The sequence below is a fragment of the Monodon monoceros genome, unplaced genomic scaffold, assembly GCF_005190385.1.
Source record: "Monodon monoceros isolate NGI ecotype Baffin Bay Population unplaced genomic scaffold, NGI_Narwhal_1 Super_Scaffold_6, whole genome shotgun sequence".
In the NCBI taxonomy this organism is placed as follows: Eukaryota; Metazoa; Chordata; class Mammalia; order Artiodactyla; family Monodontidae; genus Monodon; species Monodon monoceros.
Window position 1 is genome coordinate 83,437,613 of NW_021703783.1, and position 22,947 is coordinate 83,460,559.

At 48.0% G+C, this 22,947-nt stretch overlaps 1 protein-coding gene and 1 pseudogene across 2 annotated transcripts in view; one reads left to right on the plus strand and one right to left on the minus strand.

The window, feature by feature from the left end:
• The window catches only part of CHST11 (carbohydrate sulfotransferase 11), a 284,497-nt gene that overhangs the window by 135,677 nt on the left and 125,873 nt on the right, over window positions 1–22,947 (plus strand). The window lies entirely within an intron of this gene.
• LOC114885399 lies at window positions 6,216–7,026 on the minus strand (annotated as a pseudogene).

Here is a 22,947-nt window from a genome sequence, read left to right on the forward strand (position 1 = left end):
CCATCAAGCACTCATGGGCAAGCTGTCTGGCCCCTTTTGCTGGTAGCCAGGAAAATGTCCCTGCAGGAGGATCTCCCTGTTTCCTTGGGATGTTGTCCCGGGATGTTTTTTCTTAGGCTGGTTTCCTTTACAAGCTGCAATTATGTTCTCCTCCCATGCACGTTCCGTCGGTGGCGCTTCTCAGAGAAACCGTCTTGGTGACCTTTGGGGCTGCCGTGGGCCGGGGAGCTCAGAGGAGAGAAGGGCGCAGGAGCTTCTGTTGAGTTGAGTAGGGTTTTGTGTCCCTGAGACATTAGCAAACATTGCATCCGTTGGGGCTTGGTTGTGGTTTCTCGTGTTCCCCTACCAGCCAAGCTGTGGAAGCCGCTAAGCCTGGATTGATGTTATCACAGAGGCAGATGACAAGCCCTGTAATTGCTAGAAACCGAACTGCTCCCGGAGATGCCGTTTCCCCATTTTATGTTGGTTGGTGATTTGCGTTTGATATATAATGGTGAAAATAGGAACTGTTTATTTTAGATGATAAGAGAACCAACATAATGGCGGGAAGCACCATCTTAGTTAGCAGGTACTGGTACTGTAGGCCAGATGCTATCTAGATGCCTACAAACATCTCGTGGGGTGCTGGTATTAAGCCCCGCGCTAGGTAGTGCACCCCCACTTTAGGCTGAGGAGCTTGTCACACAGCTTGTAAGAAGCAGAGGAAAGATTCAAATCCAGGACGGACTCCAGATGCATTTGTCTCCATGCTGTATTCACTGTCACCGGCAGAGTTCTCTTGGCAGGAATTACCCCATACAAAAAAAAGAGAGAGAGAGGAAAAAAAATCTTATCCAGATTTTCACTGGACAAAGTCTTAAAAGCTCCCTTAGGAAAATTGGCTATAATCCAATTTTAGTGTCCAAGGTTTTCTTATTTTAGTGCCTCACAAACCCCTAACCATTAAAACAACAATTGGTGAAAAAAAAGTTTGTAGTTGATATTCTTAGAAAAACTGCACTCTGATGTCTTATAATTTTCCTGGTTCTCTGCTGTCTTCCTGGCCCCAAAATAAAACGTAATTGCTGATCAGATCAGCTGGCGTCAAGTCACCGAAAGTTCAGGAGCCGCCAGCTGCATATTTGTGGGCCGAGCACATCTGTGGGCCGCCCGGCTCAGCTCAGACTGCAGGGCAGAGCCATGCCGTCAGCCATTAACAGGGCATAATTGCGCCTAAAATGCCAGCGAGGGTGAGACAGCTTGTCCTGCCTCGCCCGCCTCCCGGTCCTCTCGTGGGTTCCCTGAAGTCTTCCCAGCATCACTCATGTGGTTCAGCCCTGCCCCGCCTGGTTCTTTCTTTAGCATTTATACTTGCTCTGTCATTACCACGTTCTGAGAATACAGATACTCAGCCCAGGGGCTGACCAGGAACTCCTAAGTGCTGAGTCTAGGAGGTCTTCACTCATGCACCAGTGACGTACGGGCCTTCCTAGGGGCCTCTGAGGACCAGTCAATATAATATTTTGACCAGTCAACATTTTATTATAATAATAAAATTGGATCTTTATTGGTGCAATCTTCAATGTGTTAAAAGTAAATTTACTTCTCCATAAGGTAGGCTCGAGGAGGAAGGATGGAGAGAGGGAGAGAAGGGAGGTAGGAAGGAAAGAAGGAAGGGAGAAAGAAAGGAGGAGAGTTACTGTTCATTGAATGTATAATACACATCAGTGACTCTTCTAGGTGTTTTCCACACGTATCTAATGGAATCTTCACAACAATCCTAAAATCTGATAGCCCCATTTTTCAGATAAGTTAAGTGAAGCCCGGAAGGACTGAGCAATTTGCCAGGGTCCCACAGTCCCTAAACGGTAGTGCCGGCTCTATCTGACCTGGCGAGATAGTGGGAGGGAAAGAGCCTATCCCGTTATCTTTCCCAGGGGGAAAAATGCTCCCTTGAGGTTCTTTTTCATGGTGACTCAAGCTGAGATCTGGGACGTGTTCCGGATAGTTGTAAAATTCCCAAAGGCAGGGGCCAAGGCTCATGGAGTGGTATGGAATGCACAGTAGATGTCCAATAAACAATTGCAGATTTTTTTTTTTTTCTCACTGAACATGGTATCTTTGGAGGGGCCTTTGTCTCCTGTCTGGAACCAGACTAAGCAGGAGTCACCCCCAAGAACTCTGCTGTAGGATAGCACAGCTTGGTGGCATTTGGAAGTTGGGGTCTTTGATTAAAGTTTTAGATTGAAAAAAGCTTGAATTGTCCAAGGGAGGGTGGGAAACTCTTCTAGCTCCAACCTAAATAGTTTTCTGAGCAAGGCTTGCCAAGATTCGTTTTGTCTACAGATGCTCATAGGATAAACAGAGGAAAAAGACGTGTGGAAGAGAGGCGTGTAGGTAAGAGAACATGACAAGTGCTTGTGTGATCGAAGCATTCTGAAAGGTTATGGGAGAATCAGGAGTGAGCAGTTAACCCTTTGAGGCACAGGGCACAGTGCGAGGCTTTCTAGAGGAGATGGCATTTGAGCCGGGCCTCTGAGGACACATCAGACTTCACCGGACAGAGAAGAGGGAACAGCCTCCCGGAGCAAAGGAACAGCAGGAGTGAGGTGCACAGGTGGGACGGTCCATGGCGCATTCAGAGAATGGCGAGGGGTTTGTAGCTGGCGTGAAAGAGCATGTTGGAAGCTGATTGGAGAGAAGGCAGGAGAGGCAGGTTGGAACCAGCTGGATAAGGCTCATTCGCCCTTCTGGAGGGTTTAGTCTTCAGCCACCGGCAGGTTGGTGGTCCCAAGGAGCCCCCTGGAGATGGTGTGCACCTTACAAACCAGCTGCTGCTTCTCACTTGGCCACTTGGTAACTCCGGGGCCCCTCTAAGGAGGTCTGGCCCCTCCTGGCCGCAACCTCCTCACCTGTAACACGCAGGGGTTGGACTGGACCCGTGCTTCTCAACACCTCCTTGCACTCAGGAGCTTTGAAAAAATGACCAATGCCCAGACCCCCAGAAATTCTGATTTTATTTGTTGGTCTGGGATAGGGCTGGGGTGTCAGTATTTTTCAGATTCCCTAGGTGATTCTGATGGGCACCCAGAGCTCAGAAGCACTGGGTTGGAGATTCTGTAAGGGCCCCTCCAGTTTTAAAATCTTCGATTCTTTGATTCTTGCATAACCCATAACATGAAAAGCAACTCAAAGCATGTGCATCGAGGTTGCTCTCTATCTTTTCTACTGTCTTTGTATATGGAGGCCCGTGTAAATTATTTGTACTCGGCCTCATCCGCGAGGACACGGAGACCACGTTCCTTCCCGTGCTGCACTGGGAGGGAAGGTTGTTGCGTCAACGCCCTGAGTGTTGGAGACTGGTTATGTGAACAAACCCAAAAAGCGGAGCCCTAGGGCAGAATGTTGGGTGGAGCCCTGTGTAAACGAAACTTGAGCCACTTAGCTCTTGATCCCATAAGAAGGAGAACCTAGACTTGTTCCAAGCCAGACATCAGGTGGGCGCTTCTGAAGGATCAGCTTCAGTCTCACAAATAAGCATCAAAGGGAGAAAGGGCTCTCTGCCTTGAGAATCGTTCAGGAAGAACAATGCTGAATGGCCGTGTCCACTGGGGAAGGCAAGAGAGAGCAGACATTGTACAGCCCCCAACTCTGGTCAATTAATCCCTTCATTACCAACCACCTGGTAAATGACGAGTCCCTCTAATTATCTTGCATTGACCCAACAGCTGTCTACCAGCCAAAGAGGGATTAATTGATTTAGTTGTGGACCGGCTCCTTATGCAAAGATATTACTTACTGTCAGCCTAGCAGAACGGCAGCTGGCTGGCAAAGATGAAATATTACATCAGCTTGATCTTACATACAGCACTTGGGAGAATGCTTCATTATTAATTGCAAATTACAATAGATGAGCAGAGTCCATTGCGAAACCCGGGGACAATGGGCCGCCTTTTCCACTGTGGCCGGTGGCTTCATTGTTCTTGAACCAGGGAAGGTGCCCTGGTCGGATTTCCAGTCAAGCCTGGACAGACGGCGAATCTAGAGTCGGACGCAGTTCGGGTTGAAAGAGGTGATTGGATGCTGGAAGGAAGGGCGGGATCCCAGCCCAGGTGTATGACATGGGGCAATGACTTAACCTCTGGAAGCCTCGATTTCCTTATCTGTAAAATAGGAGCATGATACCAGTCTTGCAGGTTTGTGAGATTTAAAATCATGTATGAAAAGCACCTAGGATGGTGCCCAGGGCAGAGTTGGTGATAGTCAGTAGCCGTCAGTGATCTGGGTTGAGTTAGGTCACCTGGGACTTCCCTTAGGGGGTCTCGGACCATGCTTGGTCCCTGTCCTGCAGGCTCAGACATTTGGCAGGTGTGCACTTGGAGTAATAATAATATTATTTTGTTGAATAATAATAAAATAGATGATTTCCTCTTGCCTGGAAGCTACTAGCTAGCTATTCATCACGAGCACTACCTAAAAATTTTGATTTATGTTATGTGTCTGGTAGACTCAGTTATAGGGAAGCTTGCTGTGCTGATTTTTAAGGCTGTGAGTGCCTGTGTGTGTGTGTGTGTGTGTGTGTGTGTGTGTGTGTGTACACGTGTGTACACTCAACCCACATCCTGGAAAACGGGCAGATTCAGCTGTTAAGTTTTAAAGGTCTCCTGTGGTTGTGTCTGTCGTACCCACAGCACGTAGCTAAGTGGCCTCATTAAGAGTTGTTAAATAAGACCATCTCTGGGCCATGTTAATGCGAGGCCATTGATTTCGTCGATTGGTCCGCGTTTCATTCAGGCTGTTTTTATAGGCAGTTGTTCTGTTTCTGGAAGCCTAATTTGACCTAGTATATTCAAATCTGATTAGCTCGGTGCTCTAATGGGGTTTTTCTGTGTCAGGCTGTGTGGATATAATCTGGCATATTTCAATGAGAGGAGGGCATTCGAGTGACAAAACAACCTCAGCAATTTCCAAATGGTAACACAGCTGTAAAGTCTGCCATCTTTGGAAAGTTATTTCCTAAATTACCCTCAATTATAAGAGGTCTCTACATAATTTGATTTTTCTGTAAATTATACAACTCAGGGAGCTTCTCAGCCAACTGGATTTTAACCTTGTTGGAATGCATAGAGCTGAGACAAAGCCCTGGCTTGCTCTCAAATTCTCTGTAGGAAAGATGGGGTGGGGGGATGGGGTGGGGTGGGCATCAGCTTCCCCCCATCCTGCCTCCCTCTTGACTTGCAGGTCTGGTGGGGAGCAGGGTTTCCACCCTGCCTCCACCACGAATTACTGTGAACTCGGGGGCCAACAGCTGAACCTTTTCAAACCCTTCAGACCTTGTTTATAAAGTAGGAATAAAGTACTAACTGTTCAGTTATTAAGGATTAAATTAGAATATATATAGCAAGTTCCGGGCATGTGGCAAGCTGCTCAGTCGATGCTGTTTTTTTAAATTCATATTAGCTCAGATGAAAACTCCTCCAGGAAGCTCCCCCTGATTCCCCCCCGCCCCCCTTCAAACTCAGGTTAAATGTCCTTCTAGAATGGTGCTGCCTACTCACAATGTAATGTGACTTGTATATGTTATTTGAAATTTTCCAGCAGCTACATTTTAAAAAGTAGAACAAAAACCAGGTGAAATTCATTTTAATAATAACTTTATTTAACCCAGTATAACCAAAGTATGATCATTGCTACATGTAATCAATAAAAATATTAAGATATTTTACACTCTTTGTACTGAGTCTTTGAAGCCCTGTGTATTTGACACAGCACATCTCACTTTGGGCTGGCCATATGTCCCATGCTCAATGGCCACATGTGGCTAGTGACAGTCATACTGGACAGTGCAAGTCTATCCTCACCCCCATGCTCATGTTCCCCTCGTTCGTGACACTTATCTTATGTGTTTGAGATGATCTAAGTAGGCTTTGAGCCTCTTGAGGACAAGGTCTGCATCATTCATCTTGGTATCCTGTGGCCACTCCATCCAGCCACAGAAAAGGAGCTCAGTACGTGCTTGGCACTGAGCGAATCGCCTGTCCCTGGGCCTTGAGCAAACCCGGTGTGTGGAGATGATGCTGAGGAGGCGACCAGGGCTTCGTGCCCCCAGAGACGCCGAGGCAGCCAACCGTCAAGGTGGGAGGCTTGCTGGGGCCCAGTAGGTCCTTGGTCTGAAGAGGACATCTCCACTCCAGGCTGAGGCCTGACGTTTCTCCTAAAAAACATCCTTCCAAAAGTCCAAGTGCAAGGACCATGGAAGGGCTGACACTTAGAAAGACACTGGTCATTTACACCTCAACTTAGCTTTCGTTTGTTAGTTTTTCAGAGAGAGGTTTAATGCTGTGTGCGTTCACACACCAAAGCTGTTTTCACAAACGTAGAAAGTCTAACTGTGTATTTCCTCCAGGTCCATCCCAAGAGCATGGGCTGTTTCAGATGTGGATGGAAGTAGGCAGCACCACCAGATTCCAGAGGCGTCTGAGGGGCGTCGGTTTCATTAATTGTCCTTCTTAAACTTGCCGTTGTTGTAGGGCACCCAGTCCAGAATCAGCTGCCAGCCGGTGGCCCACACCAGTCCCACGGCGCCCGTGGCGCCCCACACGCCCACCGTGGGAATCCAGATTTTGGCCAGCTCGCGGTAGCGACGGCCCAGGAACCTGCTCAGCGTCACAGTGCTGTCCTAACGTCTCAGCTTCGGTTTTATAAGATTCTGTCTCGAGACTGGCGTGTGACAGTGTGGGGAGCCTGGAGAGAACAGGCACAGGGAATTGGCTGCTTGAAAGAACTGGAGAAAGTGAGTCATAGACTCAGAAGGAATGGGGGGAGGGTCGGGGAGGGGACTGTTTAATCCAGACCTCGCCCTTCCTCAGTACATAGCCCACATTTAGCCCTGTTTCCTTCTTCCCTCCCCTCCTCCCTCCTTCCCTCCTTCTTCCAGAGCAGGTGGCACAAGTAGGAACCCCGTAAAAATGCATTGAATGAAATGGGACTGAAATTGCTGGATGCCGTCTTTCCTTCCCTCCCTTATTATATACCTACCGTATTCATTTCCTACGGCTGCCATTAACAGAGGACCACAAACTGGGCGGCTTAAACCACGAAAACGTATCGTGTCCCATTTCTGGAAGCTGCGGGTCCGAGATCAAGGTGTCGGCAGGGTTGGTTCCTTCTGAGAGCCCGAGGAAGAATCTGACATGCCCCTTATCTAGCTTCTGGCAGGTTGCTGCTGTCCTTTGGCTTTCTTTGCTCGTAGAAGCATCACCCCAGTCTCTGCCTTTGTTTTCAGATGACGTTCTCCCTGTGTGTGTCTGTGTCCAAATCTCTCTGTTTTATAAGGACTCCAAACGCAGTGGATCAGGGCCCACCTGCTCTAATAGGAGTTCATCTTAACTAATTACATCTATAGTGACCCTCTTTCCAAATAAGGTCACCTTCTGAGGTACCGGGGCTAGGATTTCAACACATGGATCGGGCGGGGGAGGGGTGGCGCAGTGCATCCAGTGACACCTGCTGTGTGTATAGCGCTGTGCTGGATGCTGGGGCACTTAAGACAAGGAAGTCCTTGCCCTCTATTAGTTCATACTCTAGTGGGCAACTCAGGCCAGTAAACTGACCATCACAAAACAAAGTGCTATTTGAGTTTGGTACTCGATGCTAGAGGAGCGTAGATGGACCAGGAAGTTAGACGAGGCATGCACACGTGGGAGTGTGTGCACCGTATGTGCTCACACAGGAGAGGTGACACACAGGACCATCTGGTCCTGCCCTCCCCCGCATAAACACCAGCTAAGGGGAGAGGACGTCCTGACTCTCAGGGGACTGGAGCACCGTCCCTCCTGGGCGGGCACCCCATCCATGCCCCTCTGGTGATGACCGGCAGCCCACGGATGCGTGAAAACCAGTTTGATGGTAGCTCCTGACTTCTAGAAAAGTCTGCAGCGCCAATGTCTCCAGCTGATGGTCTGCTGTTCAGTATCTACATGACCGTGCCAGAGGACACTGCCAGGTTGGCCCTGCTCCAGCCTTGGCAGGTGCAGAGCTGCTCTGGAAGGAAGCTGGAACATGCCACAGGGGTGGGACGCCCAGGCAGACTCCTGCTGCCTAAAATGGCCTGTTGCAATGTTTGCTCCCCTTTGTCTTCTGTCAGGGGTTGAAAGCCACAAAATGGCCAGCACACAGTTCTGGCAGTCATTTGGACTCTTGGAGAAACCGCTCTGCCTGTCTGTTCCATCTCCAGCCTGTGCCCTACAGGATGTCCACAGATACGTCCACAGCTGTAACGGCATCTCGCCAGTGCAGGGCTTGGCTATGGAGAGCTCAGCCAGCTCACTGCTTGCTTGGATCCAGGCCTCACATCCTGTCCCGGTATTTGGGGAAAAGTTCTGAGAGAAAGGGGCATGTCTGAGGCCCTCCCTAGCCGTGGTTAAGAGCACGGGCCTTAGAACCAGCTGGAACCCCAGAGCCACCGCCTGCCAGCTGTGACTTGGGGAAGCTTCTTACCTTCTCTGTGCCTCAGGTTTTTCACCTGTAAAATGAGGATGATACATTACTAGCATCTACCTCATAGGGTTCTTGTGAGGATTAAATTTGAATCCACAGAATGAGGCCGACATAGGTGTTCGCTGTTTGCTGTTATTGTTATTCAGGGACAAAAGCCAGAAGGTAGGAAATGATGCTGGGGACACATGAGCAAGTTGAAGTTCAGATCACTTGGAAGGCAGGGCTCCGTGAGCTGGCTCATCTTCTACCTGTTAAAAGGGAACTCCATCTTCTAGAGCAGAGGGTCTCTGTTTTGGCTGCACTTCAGAATCAAAAAAGGAAATTTAAAACGTCCACACATTCAACCCCCTAAATCAGAATTTCTGGGGTGTCAGTACTTTTTTAAAAGCTCCCAGTTGATTCCAGTGTGCAACCCAGTTTGAGAACCACTTCCTCTGGCTTTTTCCTACTCAAAGACAGGTCCGGGGACCACCAGCCTTGGCATCACTTAGGAGCTTGTTAGAAATGCCTTGGCTCCCACCCCAGCCTGCTGAATGGAAACCTGCATTTTAACAGGGTCCCAGGTGGTCTGCAGCAGTGTTAACTGGAGAGGGCTCCTGAGAGAACAGTCCGCTCCCTGGGGGCTTCTAGAAGAAGCAGCTGTCCATGTATTAGATGACCAAGGACAGGTGGTACAGAGTCTGCATGGATTTCAGAGACAGAGGCCAAGAAGAGGTCCCTACCTTTCGTGGAGCCTGGCACGCTGTTGCTTTCTGGAAACTTAGAAAACAGATGCTATGTTTGTGCTGCATGGGGTGCTTGTCAGGGGCAGGGAGCTTCAGTCCCATGGTGGGCTAGATGGATGGGCAGCCTCTCGTGTCCTCTGGATGCCCTGAATGTTCATAACTGGCCCAACTTGGAGGAAGAAAACGTGACTTTGAACGGGGACCCTGGAAGCGAAGGCCACTGTGATGCCTTCGAAAGGCCTCATCCTTTCTGGGTGCTGAGTTCCTGGGGTGAAGGGGAGCTGAGTGAGGAGCTGAGCTGGGCTGCCTTGGTGGCCGCAGTCTGAGTTTGTTCTCCTCGCGGTTTGGGCTGTTCCTGACCACACTTTGTCAGGAAACAGGAAGGAGGCACCCAAGGTAGACCCTTGGATCTACCCACTTCAGCATTTACCTCCAAATGACATTTTTAGGTGTCACCCTCTCCCGTCCCCCCACCCCAATCCCATCCCCCCACTGCCTCTAAATGCCAGGCGCAGCAGATCTCAAGCAATGAAGTTTAACGGGAAGAGAAGGGAATTCAGAGCCCGAAGTCCTAAGTTTAAATTTCTGCCTCTTTCTGCTTGATCTTGGTCAAGTATCTCAGAGTGGAAAATAATTTATTTAATTTTAGCTGAAGAGGCCACATAGTATAGCAGTTAAAACTGGGGTTCTTGGAATCAGGCTTCCTGGGTTCAGATCCATACTCCCTGGCAGAGTAACCTTGGGTCATTTACCTAATCTCTGGGTACCTCAGTTTCTTTATCTGTAAAATGGGGAGAACAGCAGCAGTCCCTACCTCTTTGGCTTGTTATGAAGATTTAATGAGTTGATTTGTGTCAAGTGCCTAGAACAGTAGCTGGAGGCACAGAGTCAAGTATGTTAGTAAATGTTCTTTTTTTACCTTTACATTTGCATATTTAAAACTTTCCACTGTTCTTTTCAAAAAAAAAATTGTAATCACAGTTTGGGTTCTAGTAACTGACTTTTAAGAGAAGCGTCTCTTGCCCAGTGGCGTTTATAGTTCCTCACATTCAAACAACCTGTTGTTGCTTTTCAAATGCAGCAGTCCCCATTTTACAGGTGCGGAAACTGAGGCACAGAGAGGCCTACTGGCTTTTAAAGTAACACGTGCAGGGTCATCCGATCCAGTCAGGGAGTTGCAGAGCCACAATTCAGCCTGTTGTTCTTGGGACCAGGCCACCTCTGCCAGCTCAGCTGGCGTAGAGATTCGTTGACTACATGCGTGACCCAAACACATTTGATTCTCAATTCATTGGTCCTTAAAGTAGTGATGGAACCCCCTCCTCCCCGTGAGAACTTGTAAATAGGCTGGCTCCTGCCTGCCTTTGGTAGGTGGTGACCACGGCGCTCTAGGCACACCTGGGTGAAGGATGCTGCTTGGTCCTGGGACCCCTTCTATCCCAGCGGGCAGGATGCGGTGAAGGGGAGCAAGGATGATGGGGCACCCTGTGCTGGCCACTTCTCTCCTGGCTTCTGAGTTTCTCCCAGAAACTCACTCACCCCTCATGAGTCAGAGCATCTTTAAACCAGGAACAAGATTGCTCAGGCCAGAGTTGGTACCTGAAATAGGCAAGTTACAGGAAGTGCTTCTGAGGGTTTAAGAGTTGGAAGATTGCTTCTTTGAGTTCTTCTCTGCCTAGGCACAGTGACCATCTGTAATTGTCTCCTCCATTCATTCTTGTCAGGAGTGGGCTGTTTGCGTTCATCCCCCCGGGTCTGTGTTATGAGCCCAATGGAGACACTGTTTGGCGGCCTCTTGCCCTCCTCTTGCCAGAACGCTGACCAAGAATCAGTGTTCAAACAGGAATCAGGATGATTCCAGGTCTCTTTCCTAATTAGCAGGAAGCCCAGAGCCAGTGAAAGCAAACAGGCAGCTTGGTAAGGCCAGGGTAGGGGCTGCCCATTTGGGGAAGGGTTGGCCACACTGATTGGTAGATCCACTGGGCTTCTGTTGTGTCAGTTGGTTCCACAGCCTGGCACAGACCATGGCAGTAGTTGGCAGAGGGAATTATAGGCAGGGGTTAACTCATCCCCAAACCCCTTGATCACTAAGAGTAAAGAAGTAGATAGACTCCCACTAAGCCCTTGGTTTTTGCAGATGGAACATTCTGGGTTCTACTTTTCAAGAGCAGCCTGGAAGTCCATTAACAAGGGACACTTGTAATCTTTCAGAGGAACAAATTTGAATCAGAGGAAGCCAGTCCCTCAGCTCACCAGTGAGCCCAGCCATCCCCTGAGCACAGCAGCTTTGTAATTCTGCAATCATCATTCCCAAAGAACCTTCATTCTAGGACTGGTGGAGCCACTTGAAAATTTCCTCTCATTTGGTAGGGAAATTGCATGCTAACATGACATTTAGAAATGAGGAGGCTGTCTTGGGACCTGTCCCTCAAATGTATTTTGTCACCACATAGACTGGCTCACAAATGGTACCCCCGCTTTCTCCCACATGCTACATTGGGTCTCTCTCATTCATAGGATGGTTAATCTCAGTTTAGCCTCTGGGCCTTGGCTCTCAGTAGGTTTTCTTTCATTTTACAGGATAGACAAGCTGGTGCCTGAAAAGAAATGTGACTTTTGAAAGGAATTAGCAGATACTACGGGAGTTCAGAGGCGGCTTACCCAGTTATTCACGGTCATGAGGGAAAGGGGTTGAATGAGAAATAGAAATCCACACGTAATCTCCAGACCTCGTGTTAATCAATAGCCTTCTCTTCCACGATGCCTTTGACCTTCTTGGGCTGCTTCGTGGCTCTTTTCAGAACTGAGGTCCTGAGTGATCAGCACAAAAGAAATAATTTACCAGCCCCTTTCTTAATGAGGAGCATCTAGAGGAACTGAAATTCTTTTTTTTTTAAAATGTATTATTATTACTGTTTTTGTTATTCACTCAGAGTAAAGTGTCGTTTTTCTTGAGCAAGTGGCAAAACGAGCTTCTTCTGTGGGTTGGTTTGTTCATTGTTGTCTTATCGGAGACCAGCATATAACACAGTGATTTTCTTTTTTGCTAAAAAGAAAAAAAATGATTGGGATTCAGGCCTAGATCGCATGGAAATAAAAACCAGGAGCCAGGAGAAGGAGGGTCAATTGCAATTGATAATTGAGTCTCCTTCCCCGGGATTTTAGGGTGTAACTCAATCCGAGGGGAAGGAATGATAAGTATCGTGTTGAGATAAAGCCTGGCCAGAAACAGCCCCTGGCAATGCTACCATTTGTTATCTGATTAACGCACAAGGTACAGTCTTTCTTGATACTAAGAAACCCAGCTTGTCTTTATCGGTTGCGGTTGCGCTGTTGTTCCAGTTGAACTTGAGAAATGGCAATGTCCAAACCCACTGCAAACCTTGGGAGGTGGTGGTGCTTCTGATCTCGAGCTCTATGCAGTAGGATCCTGGGGAATCCCGCAGGCCACAGCCACCAGTTTGGGGGCACCTTACTCACGGCCTAGGGAAAGGATCCATTTGGGGAGTAAAAGCCAAGCCTGACTCAGAGGTGAAGTGTGCAGCCGGAGCTGCTACACCCACTTACGGGAACCAGAGCAACATCTGTTCTTCCTCTCTGGTACTGTCCTTGCCCTTGCCCTTGACCCAGGGTCCTTTAAAACCCAAGGCCTGTAGTCACTTGCCTCCTAAACTGTGGTAGGCAGCATGGCCCCACAGAAGATGTCCACGTTCCAATCCCTGGAACCTGTGGCTGTGTTAACCTTACAGGGCAGAAGGGACTTTGCTGGTGTGGTTAAGTGAAGGATTTTCAGATGGGAAGATTATCCTAGATTAGCTGGGTGAGTCCAGGGTAATCACAAGGGTGGTAAGAGGATCCAGAGACAGAGTGGCAGATGGAGATGGGATGCCGATAGAGGCAGGGGTCAGGTTGCTGTGAGGATGGGGCTCCCAGCCAAGGAATGCAAGTGGCCTCCAGAAGCTGGGAAAGGCACGAAAATGGATTCTCCCTTAGAGCCTCTGGGAAAAACTGTCAACACCTTAACTCTAGGACCTGTGACCTCCAGAACTGTAAGAGAATACACTGGTGTTGCCTTAAGCCACGGGTTTTGTGGTGATTGTTACCGCAGCAAGAGGAAACTAACACAAAAGCTCCCACCTACGTCCAGGGTCCGAGGGAAGCCTGGGAGACGCTGACGTCAGGAAAGCAGAACCTAGCAGCAGTAGTGTGAGTGTCGAAAGTGGCAGTAACGATGATGAAGGTGCTGTGATGCTGCCCTCTTCAGAGATTGTTTTGAGCATAAAGTGAGGTACCATGAAAATGCCCAATAAATCTAAGTTGTGAACCAGCAACCCTGGTTGGCCGAGGCATTGGCTTATCATGGCTCATGGCCCTTCAGGGACAGGCCAAGAAGGTAGAGCCCAGATCCTTTCATTTGTAAGCATCTCTTTTATGACCGTACATACCACCTGAAATTCACATCAGGGCACATTTGTGTTGATGGGTTCCCATAAGTGGGAGTTACTACCACTGTGTTTAGTCAATATATTTAAAAAAAAAAAAAAAAAAGAACTGAATACATATTGGGAGTTTGTGTTGTATTTTTCACGATTTTCCTTCACAATTATATAATACTTCCAGTGTTCTCTAAGTACCTTCCCAGGGGCTAGCTTCACTGAAACTCACAATTCTTTGAGGGTCGGCAGGGTAGGTATCATCTCCCATGTTGTAGATGCCAAGAGAAGGAAGCTCCAAAGGCAAGATCTTAATACACGACTGAGATGAGGCTAAACTTGAACATCTAGCCCAGAGAGGGGAGCGGATCATGCTGGTTAAGAGCAGACAGTCCTGCCAGTCGCTAGCTGGGTGACCTTAGGCAAGTTACTTGGCCTCTCTGTGCTTCAGTTTCCTATCCGTCAGTATAGGGATGATCATAGTACATACCTCATAGGTTTGTTGTGAGGTCTAAGTGATCATAAAGCCATAAAATGCTTAGAGTAATGCCAGGCACATAGTAGGGTGTGTGATTGTGTCTCAACGGCCGGAGCACCAGCTACACAACCATAGCCAGAGTCAGCCGACTACACATTTCAGTGCTCAATTTCCATGACTGCCCACATACTACAAGCCAAAAGCATCCCAAACCATCCCATTCTGCTTGAACATTCCAAAGTGCTAAATTAAGTTGGTGCCTTAAGCTCTAGACCAGAGGTCCATGAACGTTTTCCAGACAGTCAGAATTTTAGGTCTCTGTTGCAGTGACTCAACTCTGCCCTTGTAGTCTGAACACAGCTGTTGACAACACGTAAATGGACGGACACGGCTGGATTTGGTCCACAGGCGACCTCTGCTTTAGACAATGCTGAGAGCCAGAAATCCCAAATTCAAGTCCCAGCCTTCCCACCATACAAGGGCGTTCTGTAGCAAGTCATGAAGACTCCAGGACTCAGATCCTTCCCCTCTAAAAATAGGAAGCACAGTGGTGATTCTTTCAGGAGAACGGTGAGCCGACGAGAGCATTTGTAAACTGTAGAGGGCTGAGCCTAATTTGCTTGTCAGTATTTTGTTGCTGATGTACAGTTGTGGTCCAGGCCACCTGCGGTGGATGAAGCATGCACGTGCACTTGGTAGAAAATGTTGGGTGTTGGCCGACCAGCTCTCCGGTCTGCAAATGCATGATGAAATCAGGAAAGGGCTATTTGATTTCAATTACGTTCATCTTTTGGGATATGAGAGTAGCACCAGCCTCTCAAAGCCTCCCTTTCCTGCCGTGAGATATTTCTCAAGAAACAATGCTTTCATTTTAGCCCCAATTGATCTCCATTCTGGAAATTGCAAATGAGCAAAATGACCGTGATGAATGGGGGCTCGGGAGAAACACAAGGCTCCGGCTCAGTGTCTCAGGCTGGAGAAGGGAAACCTGGAGGCTTTATCGGGGGAAGATGGGTGGCAAGTGAATTGCCGAGCTGAATTACAGGACGGTTGGTGAATAAATGCACTGTGCTGAGCAATGATGCATCTCATTAAGATGCCCTCAGTTTTGGCCCCAATACTACGGGAATTGTCGGAGCGATTATGTGCAAACCTCAATTTTGAGGTTTGAAAAGCGGTCAGCGCATAATTGGCAGGAGAAGAAAAAGAAGGGTGATGGTTCGAAACGATAGGTATGAAATGGCTGTTGCAGCAAAGAAGACAGGGATGTAAAGAGGCACGTTGATCACCCAAGGCTCAGTGTGTGTGGTCTCAGGGTCACACTCGGGCCACGTGGACCGTGCGTTTGGTGCCCTTAACAGGCCTTCTGGGAATCAAAGCGGTTTGCTCTGTAGAAAGTTTCAAGCGCACTGGGGACACGTTTATTGAATGAATGAATGACTGGTGCTGGCCACATGATTGTCAAATAAGCGAGTGAAGGAGGGAAGGAATGAATGAACAAATTTATAAACCAATACTTCACATAAAATGAAATGATAATAGTACCTGCCATTGTACGACTGGTGGGAGAATTAAATGGGAGAATGCCTCTGAACCTGCAGCACAGTGCCTGGCAGTAGCAGGCACTCAGTTTCAGCTGGTTCTGTTGTTATGTTTCCGGACAGCCATAAAAAGATGCCACAGACTGGGTGGCTTAAACAACAGACATTTATTTCTCAGTTCTGGAAGTCCAAGGTTAAGGTGCAGGCAAGGTTGATGTCTGGTGAGGTCTCTCTTCCTGCCATGCAGACAGCCACCTACGTGCTATGTCCTCATGTGGCCTCTTCTCAGAGAGATCTCTGGGGTCTCTTCCTCTTCTTCTAAGGACACCAATCCTGTTGGATTAGGGTCCCACCCTTATGACCTCATTTAAAATTAAGTATCTCCTTAAAAGCCCTGTCTCCAATTATAGTCCCGCTGGGTGGGGGGAGTTAGGGCTTCAACATATGAATTTAGGGAGGGCACAGTTCTATAACACTCAGTAAAGAATCAAACCTTGCTTTTAAAAGCCTAACCTTGTCACTAAGCAGCTACACTGGAATAATCTTTTCCTGGGAAGAGAAATTGGAAACGTCCCAATGTTCTGGAAAATTGGGTGGATTTCCCACAGCGTATGTCCTTCCACATGGGGGTGTCTGTCTCGTGCTCTTCAAAGACCCCAGCAGTCATCCTTTTACTCCCCTCTGTTAGACAAATGGGCAACTCACTCATGCTTTTTTTTCCCTTAAAAAAAGCGAAAGACCTGACCCTCTCTAAGGCTTCTGTAAAACACGTGCTCTGGGAGAGGAAGTCGACCTCATGAACCCACTATTCTGTGTTAGAGAGAGCGCTAACTAGATCTCATTTCTTTTTCTATTTTCGTTTTCGTCTCCAAATCTGCCTGGAAGACAGCGAAAGCTCATTAATTTGAACCCTGCTCATTTAGAATATGTTACATTTCCTCCAAGTTCACCGTGAAGTAGGAATTTGTGAAGCAAATTAATTGTGTGAACATAATTAGAAAAGAGGAGTCGTGTAGAGCTGGGAGGTACCTGGAGGTGATCCAGTCCTTTTTCCCTTGGTGGCTTTTTCTTTTCAGATGAAGGAATGGAGGCCCAGCAGGCAGACCTGGCTCCTCCAAGCTCACACAGTGGGACCGTTTCCCTTCCTTTAGGACCCCAGCCTAATTCACAGAGTCTTGTTTGTTTGTAAAAGACACAGGCGCTTTACCACTATGGGTTCCTTTTACTATATGGATTTCACATATTGAAAGTACATTTAAAAAAATATTCTGCATTTCAAGTTTTCCACTAATTATGACTGGCCTTCTCCCAAGTTAGCTTGAGCTATTTTGGTGAGGTTTTATAGTTATTTAATAAGAAAAGGCGTTTTAAAAACCTCATAAAACCTTCTGTACCATTCATTCTAACCAACACTCCCTCTTACAATTATGTCACTAACAACTTCTTTTTAAAAGGCCAGAACTTTTGTCTATTCATGTTAACCTTAAAAGCAGCATTCACCGAACCCCTGAGAAACAAGAAGTGTAATACTTTATAGGATTGGAGCAGAGCAAACGAAATAATGCACGTGAAAGGGTTCTGTACATTTGGGAAGCATATACGAATGCTTTATGTTTTCCTTTATTGCCGTCTCTGGTCTGGGCAGCGCCCCAAAGAATGGTCGAAATACGTTTGTGGATGTAAAGGCGGAATTTCTGTGGAGATTCCCCAGGGAATGGGCTGTTTTTCCATGGGATTTAAACAAATAAATGACATGCCTATTTATTAATTTAAATCTAACTGCCACAAGGCCTGGAATGTGCTCACCAGCACATCAGCACGTCCTCTCCCTGGAGTCAGACCAATTAGGGCACCAGACAGCAATCAACAGATTGTTTAGTGAGCCCAGGTTCAGAGTACTGGTGAGGTGGACAAAATTACAATATGTTCCTTAGCCTTGGGACTTGAGGAATTCTCTGCACAGCCATGGTCAACAAGAGTGGGGCACTCCCAGTATTTGGGGGAGCTTCTGAATCTCTCCTTCTTGGGTATTTAATGCATCTTTAACTCCATTTGGGGGATTGTGGAAGATGAAGGGTTATTCCCTTATTCGTAAGGCCAGTTCTGTGCTTGGTAGGATGAGGGTGATGGTGGTGATGATGATATAGCGGCGGTGGTGGTGGTAATAGCAGCAGTAGTAGTTGTTGCTAACATTTCTTGCACGCTCACTCTGTGTGCCAGGCACTGTTCTGGTGCTTTGCACACATTATTTGAATCATCACAACCCTGTAATGTAGAAAGTCGGTTTGCCAGATGACGATGACAAGGCTCAGAGAGGTTAAGAACTTGCCTTAGGTCACACAGCTGGCAGGTGACAGCAATGAGAAGTTAACCCTGGCCGTCTCGTGCCCTTTCACTGCCTCCTGGCGTAGTGCTCTGTCTCCACCTGCCAGGGCTCTTAACGAGTCCCAGGACACACGCTGCTCCCATACGGTGACTCAGAGGCCCAGGAGCAGTGTGTGTCAGGGCCCCGACATTAAGCCTGAGGTCAGGATACAGCAGTTCTCTTGCTTAATCCCAAATGTCCTATTTCTCCTGTGTTTCCTTTAGGGGGCCTTATCTTCAGTTGACAAGCACTGACAGGTGGCCCCTCACCTCACGGAGCCCACTGACCACACGAGCCTAGACTGTCTCTTTAGGGTTCAGTTTTTTGCATTCAGGAAAAGACAACGGGCAAAAGAGTTCTGTTTTCAGCTGCCAGGGTCCCAGCGTGGGCCTCTCAAAGCTTGCTGAATTTGGAAGCATTTCTGGTTTCCTTCTCAGAAAGCAGTAATTTGACTTTGGGCCACCGGTGCTCAGTGAAATGAGCCGGTTATCGAGGGTAATGTGGTGTTGAGTTCCTCTGACGGAAGAGGGTCAGCACCAGATATAATGAGTAGCACCGTTTCAGCTGAGCTGGCTTCTCCCTCCCTCTTCAGCCTCATCTGGGGCCCCTCTTTCCCTTCCCATCATTACAGGACCTGGTTCAGTTCCTCTGTTGCACTTGCTTTCCCGTGCCAGCAGGCCTTTGTACATGCTGTTCCCACTGCCTAGGAAGCTTTCTCCTCTCCTCACCTCTACTTGGTTAACTCCTGCTCGGCCCTAGGACCTGTTACACGTTCCCCTAGCTCCTTTACTTCTCCTTTTAAGCCCTTTACCTATTGTAATTATTTTATTTTATTTTTGTTACTTAAGTGCTGTATTCCCCATTGGATGCTAAGGTCAGTGCTGGCTGCCTCTGTGCCTGCTTTATGGCTAATGTAGTTCCTGAAACATGGTGGCCACTGGGTAGATAGGGTGAGAATGGGGTGCCCCAAGCTTCAAAAAGAGCTGGGTCTTCTGGTCAGTCTATACAGTAACTCCTTTTCCATCCATTCGAGATCTCAGGTCTAGAATGGCCAATAGAAAAGTGGTTAAGATGAACTCTAGACCCAGGCTGTCTGGGTTTGTATCCCAGCCTTGCCTCTTACTAGCTATATTTTTCTATCGCCGTGTAACAAATTACCACAAAGTTAGCATTTTACAGCAACACACATTTATTATCCCAGTTTCCACGGTACAGGAGTCTGGGCAGGCTCAGCTGGATGCTCTGCTCAGGGTCTCACCAGGCTGCAATCCAGGTGTTGGCCAGGGCTACAGTCCATGTGAGGGTCAGGTCCCCTTCCAAGCTCTCGTGGTTTTTGGCAGAATTCATTTTCTTTTAGCTGTAGAAATCACAGCAGCTTTGTTTTTCTAGGCCAGCAGGAGAGTCCCTCTGAGTTTAGAGAAAGTCTAAGCCCTCTTTAGAATGCTCAAAGAGGATGGGGCCTGATAAGGTCAGGCCCATCCAGCATCACTTCCTTTTAGATTAACACACGGTCAACTGATTAAGGACCTTAACATCTGCAAAAGCCCTTTGCCTTGTAATGTAACGTAATCATGGAAGTGATGTCGTATTCCCAGGTCCTTTCTGTGCTCAAGGGGAGAGGATTATACAGGGCATCTGTATCGGGGGGCCAGAAATCACAGGGACCATCTTAGAACTCTGTTAGTCTAGCTGTGTGGCCTTGAGTAGGTTGCTTAACCTCTCCGTGCCACTCTTGCATCATCTATAAAGTAGGAATAATGGTAGCACCCACTTCATAGGGCTTGTGATGAAGATTAAATGAGTTAATTTATGTTAAACGCTTAAAGCGATTCCTGGCAGGTGGTGAGTATTCAGTAAATGTTAGCCGTTACAGCCATAAAGATGATGATAATCCTCAACCAAGCCAGTGGGATCCAAGGTTAAAAATCCAACCCACCAACTGGCTGGAAAATGAAACCTGAGAAGCCAGGCTGAAGGGGAAAGAAGAGACTGGAGACTGTCAATGAGCTTGGTAAATAGGCCATGCTAAAATGAAAGCTGACAGCTTCCATGCCACGGGGCGAACATGGGTGAAGCAGATGGAAAGCTATATCAAATTACTAAAGCAAATTGGATATAAGTGGGTGCACGTGCCCCCCATTTTAGTTCCTTTCACTAAAGCATCTCTTCTCAAGACAAAGAGTAATGCTATCTCTCCAGAAAGCTTAAAATCCCTTACATCAGGAATTAAAAAAAAAATTTTTTTTTAAGTCTTTATTGAATTTGTTACAATATTGCTTCTGTTTTATGTTTTGGTTTTTTTCTTCTTTGGCTGTGAGGCATGTGGGATCTTAGCTCCCCGACCAGGGATCGAACACGCACCCCCTGCACTGGAAGGTGAAGTCTTAACCCCTGGACCACCAGGGAAGTCCCTACATCAGGCATTTAATCAAGGCTGACAGCCCGAATGTGAATAGATGAACATAACTGGATATTTGGGCAACTTCTGTAGGCAGCTGCACCCCCAAATTTAGGTTTGACCTCAAGGAAGGCTTTCTCCTGAAACAGGATCCCAGTTGGTTCCGTTTAAAAATAAGGGTCCCTTATCACCCTGGTGAGACCTACCACCACATGAACCGGTATTGTGAGATGGGGCTGGAGGGAAGCTGCTGTGGAAACCTGCTCTGTGATGCATGCGTTCTGCTGGGGAGCGTTAAGAATTGATTTGTTGCTCCGTCTGGGATGCTGTTAACCAAATGTGGGCAGACGCAGCGAGGTGAGTCAATGAAACAAGTTCACAGTGGCATATTTACGCATAGCGGCGGGCAGGGAGAGGAAGATGACGCAGCATCTGTCCTTGGAACGATGTCACTTCATTGAAATCCCTCTCAGTTGGATCACCCAGGGCAAGTCATTCACTCTCTTTAGATCGTGTACTTTAAATCTGATAATTCAACTCAAGTACTGTTGACGGTGGTGGTGGACACCTCTGGCACTCTGCCCACCCCCCCTCGCATCCCCTTATGGTTTCCGGGCACCCATCCTGCAGCTTCTACATGCTTTGTTTGTTTCTTTTTTTTAAAAAAAAAAAATTATTTATTTATTTTTGGCTGTGTTGGGTCTTCGTTGCTGCGCGTGGACTTTCTCTAGTTGCGTCGAGTGGGGTCTACTCTTCGTTGCGGTGAGCGGTCTTCTCATTGCGGTGGCTTCTCTTGTTGCGGAGCATGGGCTCTAGGCGCGCTGGCTTCAGTAGTTGTGGCACATGGGCTCAGTAGTTGTGGCTCGTGGGCTCTAAAGCGCAGGCTCAGTAGCTGTGGCTTGTGCGCTTACTTGCTCCACGGCATGTGGGATCTTCCCGGACCAGGGCTCGAACCCGTGTCCCCTGCATTGGCAGGTGGATTCTTAACCACTGTGCCACCAGGGAAGTCCCTACGTGCTTTGTTTCTAATGGCTGCACCTGCGACTTGCTTCTGAGGCTGCATTTGGGCTCCTGGAGTTTCTTCTTCCTATGCACAGAGACAGGGAAGAATCCAGGATTTACCTCTTCCTGGGCAGCCCTTAGCCCGGCTCCATCATCCCAAGGTGGGACAAACTCAGAAGAGTGAAGTTATGCTGCTGAGGTCCCCATGGGATCCAGTTGAAGACTGGCATTAAGCCTGAAATTACATCCTTGCTGGGCTTCTTCACTCCCCTATCCTACTCCCAGGACCGGCAACATAATTTGCAGGGCTCCTTGTTAAAATATTATTAAAAATCAAGATCTCAGGATGGTGACAGCAGAACGTTACACCCAGCATGAGACCCTTGTGATTGGCAGGCCCTGTGTGACTTCACAGGTAACACACCTGCGTAGCTGGCCCTGCCTGTTCCTTCCACTTTGCTGGGAGCATCCCTTATTAAGTCACTTGCACATGAATTCTTGTCTCGTGCTCTGCTCTGGATGGATTCTAAGATGAATACGGCACCAAGCCTTCCCTTGAGGAGCCGGGGGAAGACAGATGAAGGCACAGATCATTATATCACACATCAGACCATGAGGCAAAGCCCGATCCTGGAGGTACCCGCAGTGAGCAGTGTGGGAAGCAAAATGCTGTCTGTGAGTTCATGAGGGCTCCTGGGTCCAAGCCAGGATTCTTTCATCTGCCCTGGAAACATGCTGTGTGCCCCAAATGCTGGACAGATAGAATTGGGGTTGATGGTGTGGGAGAGGGGATAGGAGATGACTTCAGAAAGGAGGCACAGCGTGAGTGGCGGTGTAGAAGTGGGACCTCTGTTTACTGAGCAGGGGCCTACTGTGTCTGTGTGCTCAGTGCAGAAGGTTTGAATTTAAAATGACCCAATCCCTGCCCCCAAGTTGCTCCTGAGAAATGCTTACAATCAGCTCAAGTTAAATTCTGTGCAAGGGAAGTGCTAAGCTGAAGTGGGCGAGAGGAAGTACTAGATATGAGAAGGAGTCTGGTCTTCCAAGAAATTACCATTAGGCATTATGAGTCCTAGAGATTCACATCAAAGAAAATATTCCCTAACTATGAAATCTCGGAAATTGACAAGCTGTTGGGATTCACTTAGGGGGAGATGAGGGGAAGCCTCTGGAAACTACTCCATGTCATTGGTTGCCTAGTCCACTCAGTTTGGTTCCCTAAGTCTAACTCATCAGTTTGCTCAGATTGAAAGTGTTAAATCCTCTTCCAAGTTTGTTGAACTCTTACTTGAAATGACTCCAGGTCCCTGAGTTGCCCTTCAGCTGCATCCCAACCTGGGCTGGTGATGGTGCTCTGCAGACAACACCCGCTCTTTCCTGCTCCTCTCCAGGGAGCCCCCAAACACCCTACCAGTTTCCCAGAACACTGAAGCAATTGTTGAAATGAAGGAGTCTCCGCCACCGAAGCCGGGAAATGCAGGCACTGGCTGTGGTCCTCCCAGGGAGGGCGGGAAGGGGAAGTGGTGT